The sequence below is a fragment of the Pongo pygmaeus genome, chromosome 19, assembly GCF_028885625.2.
Source record: "Pongo pygmaeus isolate AG05252 chromosome 19, NHGRI_mPonPyg2-v2.0_pri, whole genome shotgun sequence".
Classification (NCBI taxonomy): Eukaryota; Metazoa; Chordata; class Mammalia; order Primates; family Hominidae; genus Pongo; species Pongo pygmaeus.
Window position 1 is genome coordinate 26188837 of NC_072392.2, and position 14896 is coordinate 26203732.

The 14896-nt window shown below is 58.9% G+C and overlaps 1 protein-coding gene across 7 annotated transcripts in view; it reads left to right on the top strand.

The window, feature by feature from the left end:
- The window catches only part of LOC134738772 (uncharacterized), a 163333-nt gene that overhangs the window by 131768 nt on the left and 16669 nt on the right, over positions 1 to 14896 (top strand). The window contains exon 1 of one of the 7 annotated variants that reach the window (XR_010124777.1): positions 6546 to 6754. The exons of 4 other annotated variants lie outside the window; for them this stretch is intronic. The gene's annotated coding sequence lies outside the window, so the exon portion shown is untranslated. Of the gene's footprint in view, positions 1 to 6545; positions 6755 to 9014; positions 9222 to 14896 lie in introns of those variants that run through there. 2 more of the 7 variants (XR_010124779.1, XR_010124776.1) reach the window with 2 other exon arrangements.

The window sequence follows — 14896 nt, forward strand, 5'->3', positions numbered from 1 at the left end:
AGAAATGAAGCCACACCACCATACCGTGTAGAAGAAGCAGCCGGGAATGGGAGATGGCAACAATCCCTGTCACTGTCACTGGAACGCTGGCCTCTCTGGACAAGCCACCCTTTTGGAAGCCCTCCCCTTATGCCCGTGGTGGTGGCACGGCGCTGTATCCTGCCGGGGCTCTGGCTTCTGCTCTATCCTCCCTCTTGCTCTGCCTCACCTGTTTCTCAGGGGCCTGGATGCCTCTCGCTCTGGCCCAATGTCTTCAACAAAGATGACTTCCCAGTCCGTCAGGGACACACTTCCTGCAGATCCGTGTCATGATGGTATCTCTCTCCAAACGTCTTTCTGCTTCATTGGGCAGGTCTCATGACCCTGGATTTCTTGGCTTCCATACGTGTCTCAGACAGGGAAGCTTCCTCGTTCTCCATGTTTCCCCTCATGGGTGGGTGGATTGCCTAGAATGAGCGCTAGGCGACCGTGACTGGCCTTGTCTTCTAGGACAGGTGGTGTCGCATTTCCTCTGCACTTCCTGTCTCATTCTGGAGGGACATCCTCTCCTCTGCTCCTGGGTGGACTGACTCCCTTGATCTTGTGGCCCAAACGAATGTCAGGGAACCAGAGGGACTGGGCTGGGGCTGGGGCTGGGGCTGGGTCTTTGTCTCGGTCTGGAGCTGGGGCTGGGGCTGGGGCTGGGTGCAGGGGAAGTTGCGTCAGGGCTACCAGGGAGGAGGAGTGTTGGGGGCGGGGCGAATTCTGCAGAAGATTCTTTGCTCCTCTGATAGGTATTGGAAAACCTGGCTTGGGTCAGGCACAGGCCCCCCACCCACCGAGTCCCAGGTGTCCTTTGATTTCCCTTGGCATTGACCGAAAGGTCACTTCTTCCCCCCTTCCACTGGCACATGCCTGGACACCACCGTTTGTTTCGCCGTCTCCCGGTATGCCTCCGGTGACACACGTTCACACCATCTGCTGTGGGATACGCCAGTGCCACGCGTGGTCACATGGTCTCCACCTCGGATTTGCCCCTGTTCCTGCCTGCACGTGTCCTGTAAAGCGCGGTCGGCTTTCCGGAGCCCCAGGGCTTTTAGAAGCGGAGCAGGCCACTGCTCTTTCGAAGGAGGAGGGAGGCAGAGGGCTGATGGATCAGTGAAGTTTCAGCTGACGCTTCGCCTTGAGACCTATGGGATCATTCTGCGCTGCAGCGAGGCCCTGCCTGCCTCACCAGATGTGGTGAGCCCATCCTATCTCACTGGGAGGGGGCCAAAATCGGATCTGAACGGGAGTCCCCAGAACACAGCAGGCGTCCTGAAGCTCCCCTTCCCTCCGTGGAAGTCGGCTCAAGGAGATCCTGAGGGCGGGACTCCTGGGGGTTTGGCCCTGAGACAGGGCACCGGCGGCCCCATCTCCCACGGCGTCCCAAGCTGGACCCCGTATCCACACGCCGCCGCGGCTGCAGCAGGAGCCTCGCTGCAGCCGCGCAGCGGGGGCATTATTTAAAGGGGACGCAGCCTGACTGCCAGGAGCGGAGCGCGAGTCGGTGCAGCCAATGCGCATGCGCGAGGCGCGAGCGGCTTCTGCCGTCACAGTGCTTCCCACGGTTGTCTTAGAAACCCGTCCCTGAGGCTTGGCAGAGCAGGAGTCCTCCGTGGCAGTGCTTGGGTGGCGGGGCTCTGAGGCTCCGGTCTGACCTCTCCACGGGGTCGACGGGAACGTCTCCTGATGCCAGGAGTCGCAAAGGGCCGACCAGGATGAGGAAACCCCAGGCGGAGTCCGGGGGAAGCAGCACGGCAACCCAGCCTCAGGCCTGCCCGGACGCTGTTGGGGTGAGTCTCCCCAAAAGTCGTGCCGCCGTCATCTCGAGGACAGGTCGGCCTGCGTGCCCCTGGGCTCTTCTCTCACCCCAGGGTCGTTCTCGTCGAGAGCAGAACCCCGCAGCCTCAGGGGTTGCCTGGGGGGGGTGTGTTTCCATGCCTCTGCTGTATGACTCTGTTTCTGTGTGTGTGTGTGTGCGTGTATGTGTGCGCGCGTGTGTGCGTGTCTCCCATCCTCTCTTCTCTCTCTGTCTCTCAGTCTCTGTGTCTTTCTTTCCCTCTCTCTGTCGGTTAGTGTGTGCGTGCCCCTCTGCGTGTGTGTCTTTGGCTGAATGTGCCCTGTGCAGCACAAGGCGATTTCTGGCATGTCGGCCTGTCTTTGCTGAGCCTCTTTCTGCGTCTCTGCCTGGGTCATGAGGCCGGCTGTCAATCGTTTTCGCCGCCGCGGATCCGCTTTGGGTGTGTGAAGGCCTGGCCCACGTGAGGAGATGCATCGGTCCCGGAGCAATTGAAATCTCATCCCCATCATGAGCTGCCTCTTTTCTAAGATCAACATGACCACACAGCAACCAAGGAAAAGAGCCCCACAGGAGCTCTTTGTCCCGCAGTAGGGAAGCAGGACCACATCAGAGAAGATGGTTGTACCTTTTCACGGCTCTTCTCTGAGAAATGAAGCCACACCACCATACCGTGTAGAAGAAGCAGCCGGGAATGGGAGATGGCAACAATCCCTGTCACTGTCACTGGAACGCTGGCCTCTCTGGACAAGCCACCCTTTTGGAAGCCCTCCCCTTATGCCCGTGGTGGTGGCACGGCGCTGTATCCTGCCGGGGCTCTGGCTTCTGCTCTATCCTCCCTCTTGCTCTGCCTCACCTGTTTCTCAGGGGCCTGGATGCCTCTCGCTCTGGCCCAATGTCTTCAACAAAGATGACTTCCCAGTCCGTCAGGGACACACTTCCTGCAGATCCGTGTCATGATGGTATCTCTCTCCAAACGTCTTTCTGCTTCATTGGGCAGGTCTCATGACCCTGGATTTCTTGGCTTCCATACGTGTCTCAGACAGGGAAGCTTCCTCGTTCTCCATGTTTCCCCTCATGGGTGGGTGGATTGCCTAGAATGAGCGCTAGGCGACCGTGACTGGCCTTGTCTTCTAGGACAGGTGGTGTCGCATTTCCTCTGCACTTCCTGTCTCATTCTGGAGGGACATCCTCTCCTCTGCTCCTGGGTGGACTGACTCCCTTGATCTTGTGGCCCAAACGAATGTCAGGGAACCAGAGGGACTGGGCTGGGGCTGGGGCTGGGGCTGGGTCTTTGTCTCGGTCTGGAGCTGGGGCTGGGGCTGGGGCTGGGTGCAGGGGAAGTTGCGTCAGGGCTACCAGGGAGGAGGAGTGTTGGGGGCGGGGCGAATTCTGCAGAAGATTCTTTGCTCCTCTGATAGGTATTGGAAAACCTGGCTTGGGTCAGGCACAGGCCCCCCACCCACCGAGTCCCAGGTGTCCTTTGATTTCCCTTGGCATTGACCGAAAGGTCACTTCTTCCCCCCTTCCACTGGCACATGCCTGGACACCACCGTTTGTTTCGCCGTCTCCCGGTATGCCTCCGGTGACACACGTTCACACCATCTGCTGTGGGATACGCCAGTGCCACGCGTGGTCACATGGTCTCCACCTCGGATTCGCCCCTGTTCCTGCCTGCACGTGTCCTGTAAAGCGCGGTCGGCTTTCCGGAGCCCCAGGGCTTTTAGAAGCGGAGCAGGCCACTGCTCTTTCGAAGGAGGAGGGAGGCAGAGGGCTGATGGATCAGTGAAGTTTCAGCTGACGCTACGCCTTGAGACCTATGGGATCATTCTGCGCTGCAGCGAGGCCCTGCCTGCCTCACCAGATGTGGTGAGCCCATCCTATCTCACTGGGAGGGGGCCAAAATCGGATCTGAACGGGAGTCCCCAGAACACAGCAGGCGTCCTGAAGCTCCCCTTCCCTCCGTGGAAGTCGGCTCAAGGAGATCCTGAGGGTGGGACTCCTGGGGGTTTGGCCCTGAGACAGGGCACCGGCGGCCCCATCTCCCACGGCGTCCCAAGCTGGACCCCGTATCCACACGCCGCCGCGGCTGCAGCAGGAGCCTCGCTGCAGCCGCGCAGCGGGGGCATTATTTAAAGGGGACGCAGCCTGACTGCCAGGAGCGGAGCGCGAGTCGGTCCAGCCAATGCGCATGCGCGAGGCGCGAGCGGCTTCTGCCGTCACAGTGCTTCCCACGGTTGTCTTAGAAACCCGTCCCTGAGGCTTGGCAGAGCAGGAGTCCTCCGTGGCAGTGCTTGGGTGGCGGGGCTCTGAGGCTCCGGTCTGACCTCTCCACGGGGTCGACGGGAACGTCTCCGGATGCCAGGAGTCGCAAAGGGCCGACCAGGATGAGGAAACCCCAGGCGGAGTCCGGGGGAAGCAGCACGGCATCCCAGCCTCAGGCCTGCCCGGACGCTGTTGGGGTGAGTCTCCCCAAAAGTCGTGCCGCCGTCATCTCGAGGACAGGTCGGCCTGCGTGCCCCTGGGCTCTTCTCTCACCCCAGGGTCGTTCTCGTCGAGAGCAGAACCCCGCAGCCTCAGGGGTTGCCTGGGGGGGGTGTGTTTCCATGCCTCTGCTGTATGACTCTGTTTCTGTGTGTGTGTGTGTGCGTGTATGTGTGCGCGCGTGTGTGCGTGTCTCCCATCCTCTCTTCTCTCTCTGTCTCTCAGTCTCTGTGTCTTTCTTTCCCTCTCTCTGTCGGTTAGTGTGTGCGTGCCCCTCTGCGTGTGTGTCTTTGGCTGAATGTGCCCTGTGAAGCACAAGGCGATTTCTGGCATGTCGGCCTGTCTTTGCTGAGCCTCTTTCTGCGTCTCTGCCTGGGTCATGAGGCCGGCTGTCAATCGTTTTCGCCGCCGCGGATCCGCTTTGGGTGTGTGAAGGCCTGGCCCACGTGAGGAGATGCATCGGTCCCGGAGCAATTGAAATCTCATCCCCATCATGAGCTGCCTCTTTTCTAAGATCAACATGACCACACAGCAACCAAGGAAAAGAGCCCCACAGGAGCTCTTTGTCCCGCAGTAGGGAAGCAGGACCACATCAGAGAAGATGGTTGTACCTTTTCACGGCTCTTCTCTGAGAAATGAAGCCACACCACCATACCGTGTAGAAGAGGCAGCCGGGAATGGGAGATGGCAACAATCCCTGTCACTGTCACTGGAACGCTGGCCTCTCTGGACAAGCCACCCTTTTGGAAGCCCTCCCCTTATGCCCGTGGTGGTGGCACGGCGCTGTATCCTGCCGGGGCTCTGGCCTCTGCTCTATCCTCCCTCTTGCTCTGCCTCACCTGTTTCTCAGGGGCCTGGATGCCTCTCGCTCTGGCCCAATGTCTTCAACAAAGATGACTTCCCAGTCCGTCAGGGACACACTTCCTGCAGATCCGTGTCATGATGGTATCTCTCTCCAAACGTCTTTCTGCTTCATTGGGCAGGTCTCATGACCCTGGATTTCTTGGCTTCCATACGTGTCTCAGACAGGGAAGCTTCCTTGTTCTCCATGTTTCCCCTCATGGGTGGGTGGACTGCCTAGAATGAGCGCTAGGCGACCGTGACTGGCCTTGTCTTCTAGGACAGGTGGTGTCCCATTTCCTCTGCACTTCCTGTCTCATTCTTGAGGGACATCCTCTCCTCTGCTCCTGGGTGGACTGACTCCCTTGATCTTGTGGCCCAAACGAATGTGAAGGAACCAGAGGGACTGGGCTGGGGCTGGGGCTGGGGCTGGGTCTGTGTCTGGGGCTGGGGCTGGGGCTCGGGCTGGGGCTGGGGCTGGGTGCAGGGGAAGTTGCGTCAGGGCTACCAGGGAGGAGGAGGGTTGGGGGCGGGGCGAATTCTGCAGAAGATTCTTTGCTCCTCTGATAGGCATTGGAAAACCTGGCTTGGGTCAGGCACAGGCCCCCCACCCACCGAGTCCCAGGTGTCCTTTGATTTCCCTTGGCATTGACCGAAAGGTCACTTCTTCCCCCCTTCCACTGGCACATGCCTGGACACCACCGTTTGTTTCGCCGTCTCCCGGTATGCCTCCGGTGACACACGTTCACACCATCTGCTGTGGGATACGCCAGTGCCACGCGTGGTCACATGGTCTCCACCTCGGATTCGTCCCTGTTCCTGCCTGCACGTGTCCTGTAAAGCGCGGTCGGCTTTCCGGAGCCCCAGGGCTTTTAGAAGCAGAGCAGGCCACTGCTCTTTCGAAGGAGGAGGGAGGCAGAGGGCTGATGGATCAGTGAAGTTTCAGCTGACGCTACGCCTTGAGACCTATGGGATCATTCTGCGCTGCAGCGAGGCCCTGCCTGCCTCACCAGATGTGGTGAGCCCATCCTATCTCACTGGGAGGGGGCCAAAATCGGATCTGAACGGGAGTCCCCAGAACACAGCAGGCGTCCTGAAGCTCCCCTTCCCTCCGTGGAAGTCGGCTCAAGGAGATCCTGAGGGCGGGACTCCTGGGGGTTTGGCCCTGAGACAGGGCACCGGCGGCCCCATCTCCCACGGCGTCCCAAGCTGGACCCCGTATCCACACGCCGCCGCGGCTGCAGCAGGAGCCTCGCTGCAGCCGCGCAGCGGGGGCATTATTTAAAGGGGACGCAGCCTGACTGCCAGGAGCGGAGCGCGAGTCGGTCCAGCCAATGCGCATGCGCGAGGCGCGAGCGGCTTCTGCCGTCACAGTGCTTCCCACGGTTGTCTTAGAAACCCGTCCCTGAGGCTTGGCAGAGCAGGAGCCCTCCGTGGCAGTGCTTGGGTGGCGGGGCTCTGAGGCTCCGGTCTGACCTCTCCACGGGGTCGACGGGAACGTCTCCGGATGCCAGGAGTCGCAAAGGGCCGACCAGGATGAGGAAACCCCAGGCGGAGTCCGGGGGAAGCAGCACGGCATCCCAGCCTCAGGCCTGCCCGGACGCTGTTGGGGTGAGTCTCCCCAAAAGTCGTGCCGCCGTCATCTCGAGGACAGGTCGGCCTGCGTGCCCCTGGGCTCTTCTCTCACCCCAGGGTCGTTCTCGTCGAGAGCAGAACCCCGCAGCCTCAGGGGTTGCCTGGGGGGGGTGTGTTTCCATGCCTCTGCTGTATGACTCTGTTTCTGTGTGTGTGTGTGTGCGTGTATGTGTGCGCGCGTGTGTGTGTGTCTCCCATCCTCTCTTCTCTCTCTGTCTCTCAGTCTCTGTGTCTTTCTTTCCCTCTCTCTGTCGGTTAGTGTGTGCGTGCCCCTCTGCGTGTGTGTCTTTGGCTGAATGTGCCCTGTGCAGCACAAGGCGATTTCTGGCATGTCGGCCTGTCTTTGCTGAGCCTCTTTCTGCGTCTCTGCCTGGGTCATGAGGCCGGCTGTCAATCGTTTTCGCCGCCGCGGATCCGCTTTGGGTGTGTGAAGGCCTGGCCCACGTGAGGAGATGCATCGGTCCCGGAGCAATTGAAATCTCATCCCCATCATGAGCTGCCTCTTTTCTAAGATCAACATGACCACACAGCAACCAAGGAAAAGAGCCCCACAGGAGCTCTTTGTCCCGCAGTAGGGAAGCAGGACCACATCAGAGAAGATGGTTGTACCTTTTCACGGCTCTTCTCTGAGAAATGAAGCCACACCACCATACCGTGTAGAAGAAGCAGCCGGGAATGGGAGATGGCAACAATCCCTGTCACTGTCACTGGAACGCTGGCCTCTCTGGACAAGCCACCCTTTTGGAAGCCCTCCCCTTATGCCCGTGGTGGTGGCACGGCGCTGTATCCTGCCGGGGCTCTGGCTTCTGCTCTATCCTCCCTCTTGCTCTGCCTCACCTGTTTCTCAGGGGCCTGGATGCCTCTCGCTCTGGCCCAATGTCTTCAACAAAGATGACTTCCCAGTCCGTCAGGGACACACTTCCTGCAGATCCGTGTCATGATGGTATCTCTCTCCAAACGTCTTTCTGCTTCATTGGGCAGGTCTCATGACCCTGGATTTCTTGGCTTCCATACGTGTCTCAGACAGGGAAGCTTCCTCGTTCTCCATGTTTCCCCTCATGGGTGGGTGGATTGCCTAGAATGAGCGCTAGGCGACCGTGACTGGCCTTGTCTTCTAGGACAGGTGGTGTCGCATTTCCTCTGCACTTCCTGTCTCATTCTGGAGGGACATCCTCTCCTCTGCTCCTGGGTGGACTGACTCCCTTGATCTTGTGGCCCAAACGAATGTCAGGGAACCAGAGGGACTGGGCTGGGGCTGGGGCTGGGGCTGGGTCTTTGTCTCGGTCTGGAGCTGGGGCTGGGGCTGGGGCTGGGTGCAGGGGAAGTTGCGTCAGGGCTACCAGGGAGGAGGAGGGTTGGGGGCGGGGCGAATTCTGCAGAAGATTCTTTGCTCCTCTGATAGGCATTGGAAAACCTGGCTTGGGTCAGGCACAGGCCCCCCACCCACCGAGTCCCAGGTGTCCTTTGATTTCCCTTGGCATTGACCGAAAGGTCACTTCTTCCCCCCTTCCACTGGCACATGCCTGGACACCAACGTTTGTTTCGCCGTCTCCCGGTATGCCTCCGGTGACACACGTTCACACCATCTGCTGTGGGATACGCCAGTGCCACGCGTGGTCACATAGTTTCCACCTCGGATTCGCCCCTGTTCCTGCCTGCACGTGTCCTGTAAAGCGCGGTCGGCTTTCCGGAGCCCCAGGGCTTTTAGAAGCGGAGCAGGCCACTGCTCTTTCGAAGGAGGAGGGAGGCAGAGGGCTGATGGATCAGTGAAGTTTCAGCTGACGCTACGCCTTGAGACCTATGGGATCATTCTGCGCTGCAGCGAGGCCCTGCCTGCCTCACCAGATGTGGTGAGCCCATCCTATCTCACTGGGAGGGGGCCAAAATCGGATCTGAACGGGAGTCCCCAGAACACAGCAGGCGTCCTGAAGCTCCCCTTCCCTCCGTGGAAGTCGGCTCAAGGAGATCCTGAGGGTGGGACTCCTGGGGGTTTGGCCCTGAGACAGGGCACCGGCGGCCCCATCTCCCACGGCGTCCCAAGCTGGACCCCGTATCCACACGCCGCCGCGGCTGCAGCAGGAGCCTCGCTGCAGCCGCGCAGCGGGGGCATTATTTAAAGGGGACGCAGCCTGACTGCCAGGAGCGGAGCGCGAGTCGGTCCAGCCAATGCGCATGCGCGAGGCGCGAGCGGCTTCTGCCGTCACAGTGCTTCCCACGGTTGTCTTAGAAACCCGTCCCTGAGGCTTGGCAGAGCAGGAGTCCTCCGTGGCAGTGCTTGGGTGGCGGGGCTCTGAGGCTCCGGTCTGACCTCTCCACGGGGTCGACGGGAACGTCTCCGGATGCCAGGAGTCGCAAAGGGCCGACCAGGATGAGGAAACCCCAGGCGGAGTCCGGGGGAAGCAGCACGGCATCCCAGCCTCAGGCCTGCCCGGACGCTGTTGGGGTGAGTCTCCCCAAAAGTCGTGCCGCCGTCATCTCGAGGACAGGTCGGCCTGCGTGCCCCTGGGCTCTTCTCTCACCCCAGGGTCGTTCTCGTCGAGAGCAGAACCCCGCAGCCTCAGGGGTTGCCTGGGGGGGTGTGTTTCCATGCCTCTGCTGTATGACTCTGTTTCTGTGTGTGTGTGTGTGCGTGTATGTGTGCGCGCGTGTGTGTGTGTCTCCCATCCTCTCTTCTCTCTCTGTCTCTCAGTCTCTGTGTCTTTCTTTCCCTCTCTCTGTCGGTTAGTGTGTGCGTGCCCCTCTGCGTGTGTGTCTTTGGCTGAATGTGCCCTGTGCAGCACAAGGCGATTTCTGGCATGTCGGCCTGTCTTTGCTGAGCCTCTTTCTGCGTCTCTGCCTGGGTCATGAGGCCGGCTGTCAATCGTTTTCGCCGCCGCGGATCCGCTTTGGGTGTGTGAAGGCCTGGCCCACGTGAGGAGATGCATCGGTCCCGGAGCAATTGAAATCTCATCCCCATCATGAGCTGCCTCTTTTCTAAGATCAACATGACCACACAGCAACCAAGGAAAAGAGCCCCACAGGAGCTCTTTGTCCCGCAGTAGGGAAGCAGGACCACATCAGAGAAGATGGTTGTACCTTTTCACGGCTCTTCTCTGAGAAATGAAGCCACACCACCATACCGTGTAGAAGAAGCAGCCGGGAATGGGAGATGGCAACAATCCCTGTCACTGTCACTGGAACGCTGGCCTCTCTGGACAAGCCACCCTTTTGGAAGCCCTCCCCTTATGCCCGTGGTGGTGGCACGGCGCTGTATCCTGCCGGGGCTCTGGCCTCTGCTCTATCCTCCCTCTTGCTCTGCCTCACCTGTTTCTCAGGGGCCTGGATGCCTCTCGCTCTGGCCCAATGTCTTCAACAAAGATGACTTCCCAGTCCGTCAGGGACACACTTCCTGCAGATCCGTGTCATGATGGTATCTCTCTCCAAACGTCTTTCTGCTTCATTGGGCAGGTCTCATGACCCTGGATTTCTTGGCTTCCATACGTGTCTCAGACAGGGAAGCTTCCTTGTTCTCCATGTTTCCCCTCATGGGTGGGTGGACTGCCTAGAATGAGCGCTAGGCGACCGTGACTGGCCTTGTCTTCTAGGACAGGTGGTGTCGCATTTCCTCTGCACTTCCTGTCTCATTCTTGAGGGACATCCTCTCCTCTGCTCCTGGGTGGACTGACTCCCTTGATCTTGTGGCCCAAACGAATGTCAGGGAACCAGAGGGACTGGGCTGGGGCTGGGGCTGGGGCTGGGTCTGTGTCTGGGGCTGGGGCTGGGGCTGGGGCTGGGGCTGGGGCTGGGTGCAGGGGAAGTTGCGTCAGGGCTACCAGGGAGGAGGAGGGTTGGGGGCGGGGCGAATTCTGCAGAAGATTCTTTGCTCCTCTGATAGGCATTGGAAAACCTGGCTTGGGTCAGGCACAGGCCCCCCACCCACCGAGTCCCAGGTGTCCTTTGATTTCCCTTGGCATTGACCGAAAGGTCACTTCTTCCCCCCTTCCACTGGCACATGCCTGGACACCACCGTTTGTTTCGCCGTCTCCCGGTATGCCTCCGGTGACACACGTTCACACCATCTGCTGTGGGATACGCCAGTGCCACGCGTGGTCACATGGTCTCCACCTCGGATTTGCCCCTGTTCCTGCCTGCACGTGTCCTGTAAAGCGCGGTCGGCTTTCCGGAGCCCCAGGGCTTTTAGAAGCGGAGCAGGCCACTGCTCTTTCGAAGGAGGAGGGAGGCAGAGGGCTGATGGATCAGTGAAGTTTCAGCTGACGCTTCGCCTTGAGACCTATGGGATCATTCTGCGCTGCAGCGAGGCCCTGCCTGCCTCACCAGATGTGGTGAGCCCATCCTATCTCACTGGGAGGGGGCCAAAATCGGATCTGAACGGGAGTCCCCAGAACACAGCAGGCGTCCTGAAGCTCCCCTTCCCTCCGTGGAAGTCGGCTCAAGGAGATCCTGAGGGCGGGACTCCTGGGGGTTTGGCCCTGAGACAGGGCACCGGCGGCCCCATCTCCCACGGCGTCCCAAGCTGGACCCCGTATCCACACGCCGCCGCGGCTGCAGCAGGAGCCTCGCTGCAGCCGCGCAGCGGGGGCATTATTTAAAGGGGACGCAGCCTGACTGCCAGGAGCGGAGCGCGAGTCGGTCCAGCCAATGCGCATGCGCGAGGCGCGAGCGGCTTCTGCCGTCACAGTGCTTCCCACGGTTGTCTTAGAAACCCGTCCCTGAGGCTTGGCAGAGCAGGAGTCCTCCGTGGCAGTGCTTGGGTGGCGGGGCTCTGAGGCTCCGGTCTGACCTCTCCACGGGGTCGACGGGAACGTCTCCTGATGCCAGGAGTCGCAAAGGGCCGACCAGGATGAGGAAACCCCAGGCGGAGTCCGGGGGAAGCAGCACGGCAACCCAGCCTCAGGCCTGCCCGGACGCTGTTGGGGTGAGTCTCCCCAAAAGTCGTGCCGCCGTCATCTCGAGGACAGGTCGGCCTGCGTGCCCCTGGGCTCTTCTCTCACCCCAGGGTCGTTCTCGTCGAGAGCAGAACCCCGCAGCCTCAGGGGTTGCCTGGGGGGGGTGTGTTTCCATGCCTCTGCTGTATGACTCTGTTTCTGTGTGTGTGTGTGTGCGTGTATGTGTGCGCGCGTGTGTGCGTGTCTCCCATCCTCTCTTCTCTCTCTGTCTCTCAGTCTCTGTGTCTTTCTTTCCCTCTCTCTGTCGGTTAGTGTGTGCGTGCCCCTCTGCGTGTGTGTCTTTGGCTGAATGTGCCCTGTGCAGCACAAGGCGATTTCTGGCATGTCGGCCTGTCTTTGCTGAGCCTCTTTCTGCGTCTCTGCCTGGGTCATGAGGCCGGCTGTCAATCGTTTTCGCCGCCGCGGATCCGCTTTGGGTGTGTGAAGGCCTGGCCCACGTGAGGAGATGCATCGGTCCCGGAGCAATTGAAATCTCATCCCCATCATGAGCTGCCTCTTTTCTAAGATCAACATGACCACACAGCAACCAAGGAAAAGAGCCCCACAGGAGCTCTTTGTCCCGCAGTAGGGAAGCAGGACCACATCAGAGAAGATGGTTGTACCTTTTCACGGCTCTTCTCTGAGAAATGAAGCCACACCACCATACCGTGTAGAAGAAGCAGCCGGGAATGGGAGATGGCAACAATCCCTGTCACTGTCACTGGAACGCTGGCCTCTCTGGACAAGCCACCCTTTTGGAAGCCCTCCCCTTATGCCCGTGGTGGTGGCACGGCGCTGTATCCTGCCGGGGCTCTGGCCTCTGCTCTATCCTCCCTCTTGCTCTGCCTCACCTGTTTCTCAGGGGCCTGGATGCCTCTCGCTCTGGCCCAATGTCTTCAACAAAGATGACTTCCCAGTCCGTCAGGGACACACTTCCTGCAGATCCGTGTCATGATGGTATCTCTCTCCAAACGTCTTTCTGCTTCATTGGGCAGGTCTCATGACCCTGGATTTCTTGGCTTCCATACGTGTCTCAGACAGGGAAGCTTCCTTGTTCTCCATGTTTCCCCTCATGGGTGGGTGGATTGCCTAGAATGAGCGCTAGGCGACCGTGACTGGCCTTGTCTTCTAGGACAGGTGGTGTCGCATTTCCTCTGCACTTCCTGTCTCATTCTTGAGGGACATCCTCTCCTCTGCTCCTGGGTGGACTGACTCCCTTGATCTTGTGGCCCAAACGAATGTCAGGGAACCAGAGGGACTGGGCTGGGGCTGGGGCTGGGGCTGGGTCTGTGTCTGGGGCTGGGGCTGGGGCTGGGGCTGGGGCTGGGTGCAGGGGAAGTTGCGTCAGGGCTACCAGGGAGGAGGAGGGTTGGGGGCGGGGCGAATTCTGCAGAAGATTCTTTGCTCCTCTGATAGGCATTGGAAAACCTGGCTTGGGTCAGGCACAGGCCCCCCACCCACCGAGTCCCAGGTGTTCTTTGATTTCCCTTGGCATTGACCGAAAGGTCACTTCTTCCCCCCTTCCACTGGCACATGCCTGGACACCACCGTTTGTTTCGCCGTTTCCCGGTATGCCTCCGGTGACACACGTTCACACCATCTGCTGTGGGATACGCCAGTGCCACGCGTGTTCACATGGTCTCCACCTCGGATTCGCCCCTGTTCCTGCCTGCACGTGTCCTGTAAAGCGCGGTCGGCTTTCCGGAGCCCCAGGGCTTTTAGAAGCGGAGGAGGCCACTGCTCTTTCGAAGGAGGAGGGAGGCAGAGGGCTGATGGATCAGTGAAGTTTCAGCTGACGCTACGCCTTGAGACCTATGGGATCATTCTGCGCTGCAGCGAGGCCCTGCCTGCCTCACCAGATGTGGTGAGCCCATCCTATCTCACTGGGAGGGGGCCAAAATCGGATCTGAACGGGAGTCCCCAGAACACAGCAGGCGTCCTGAAGCTCCCCCTCCCTCGGTGGAAGTCGCCTTAAGGAGGTCCGGAGGACAGGACTCCTGGGGGTTTGGCCCTGGGACAGGACACTCGCGGCACCCTCTCCCAGGCTGCCCCAAACTGGACCCCGGATCCAGTCGCTGCGGAGGCTTCAACAGGAGCCCCTCTGCTACAGCACAGTTGCCATTGTTTAAAGGAGCAGCAGCCTGACTTCCAGCACCAGAGCTTTAGTCAGCCCAGCCAATGTGCCTCCACAAGGCTCTCCCCGCGTCTCTGCCTGGCTTGTGTGGCCGGTTGTCAGTCATTTTTCCGGCGGCTCCAGTTTAGGTTTGTGAAGGTCCGGATGAAGTGGGGAGCTACATCTCTCTAGTAAGAATTTAAATCATCTCCTCACCCTGAGAGGCCTCTTTTCTCGGATTAAGGCCTCCACCCCACAGTCAAGGATAAAAGCCTCACCGGAGAGGTCATTGTCTACCCGCAGGAGCAGTGCGGAGCGACCTGAAAGAAGATGGTTCTCATTCGTCTCTCTCTTTCATTTTCTTGAGAAATCTAGCCACAGGGTAACTCAGGTTTTGAGAGGATGGGAACGGGACGTGGCAAGGATCTGTGAGTGCGCAGGCTGTGTTTCACATATCATTAAATATAGTCTAGTGAGGGTTCTGCAGATAGCTGGCGTTTAAGTTTGTTTTATTGAATCAAGGAAAAGAAAAAACGCTGAGAAAATAATGACACATCTTGCCTGCCAACCCATCTGACTGTTATAAATTTAATAGTAATTTTAATTTATCTTCAATTGTAAAGGTCCTTGGCAGTGATACCTAATTTCCTAAGATAGCCTTGCTTCATATTGTATGATTAAGATGTCATGCATATCAGAGTATCTGGAAATTCTTCCCAACGTCCTTGACATAGGTGATTAATCACATTCCCAAAATAACATACCAAAACGAATAACAGAAAATCATTTTAAGTTGTGGTTGCTTCATGCACAAAACATTTCATGTGTGTCTGGCACTCTTCCGGGCACAGATTTCATCTTAACCTAAGTATTGAAATGCTTGTGCCCTTTGATTAATTTTTCTATGTAAATACTTTGATAATAAGCTACATTGAGGCCGGGTGCAGTGGCTCACACCTCTAATCCCAGTTCTTTGGGAGGCTGAGGCCAGTGGATCACAAATTCCGGAGATCAAGACCATCCTGGCCAACATGGTGAAACGCTGTCTCTTCAAATATACAAAGAATTAGCCAGGTGAGG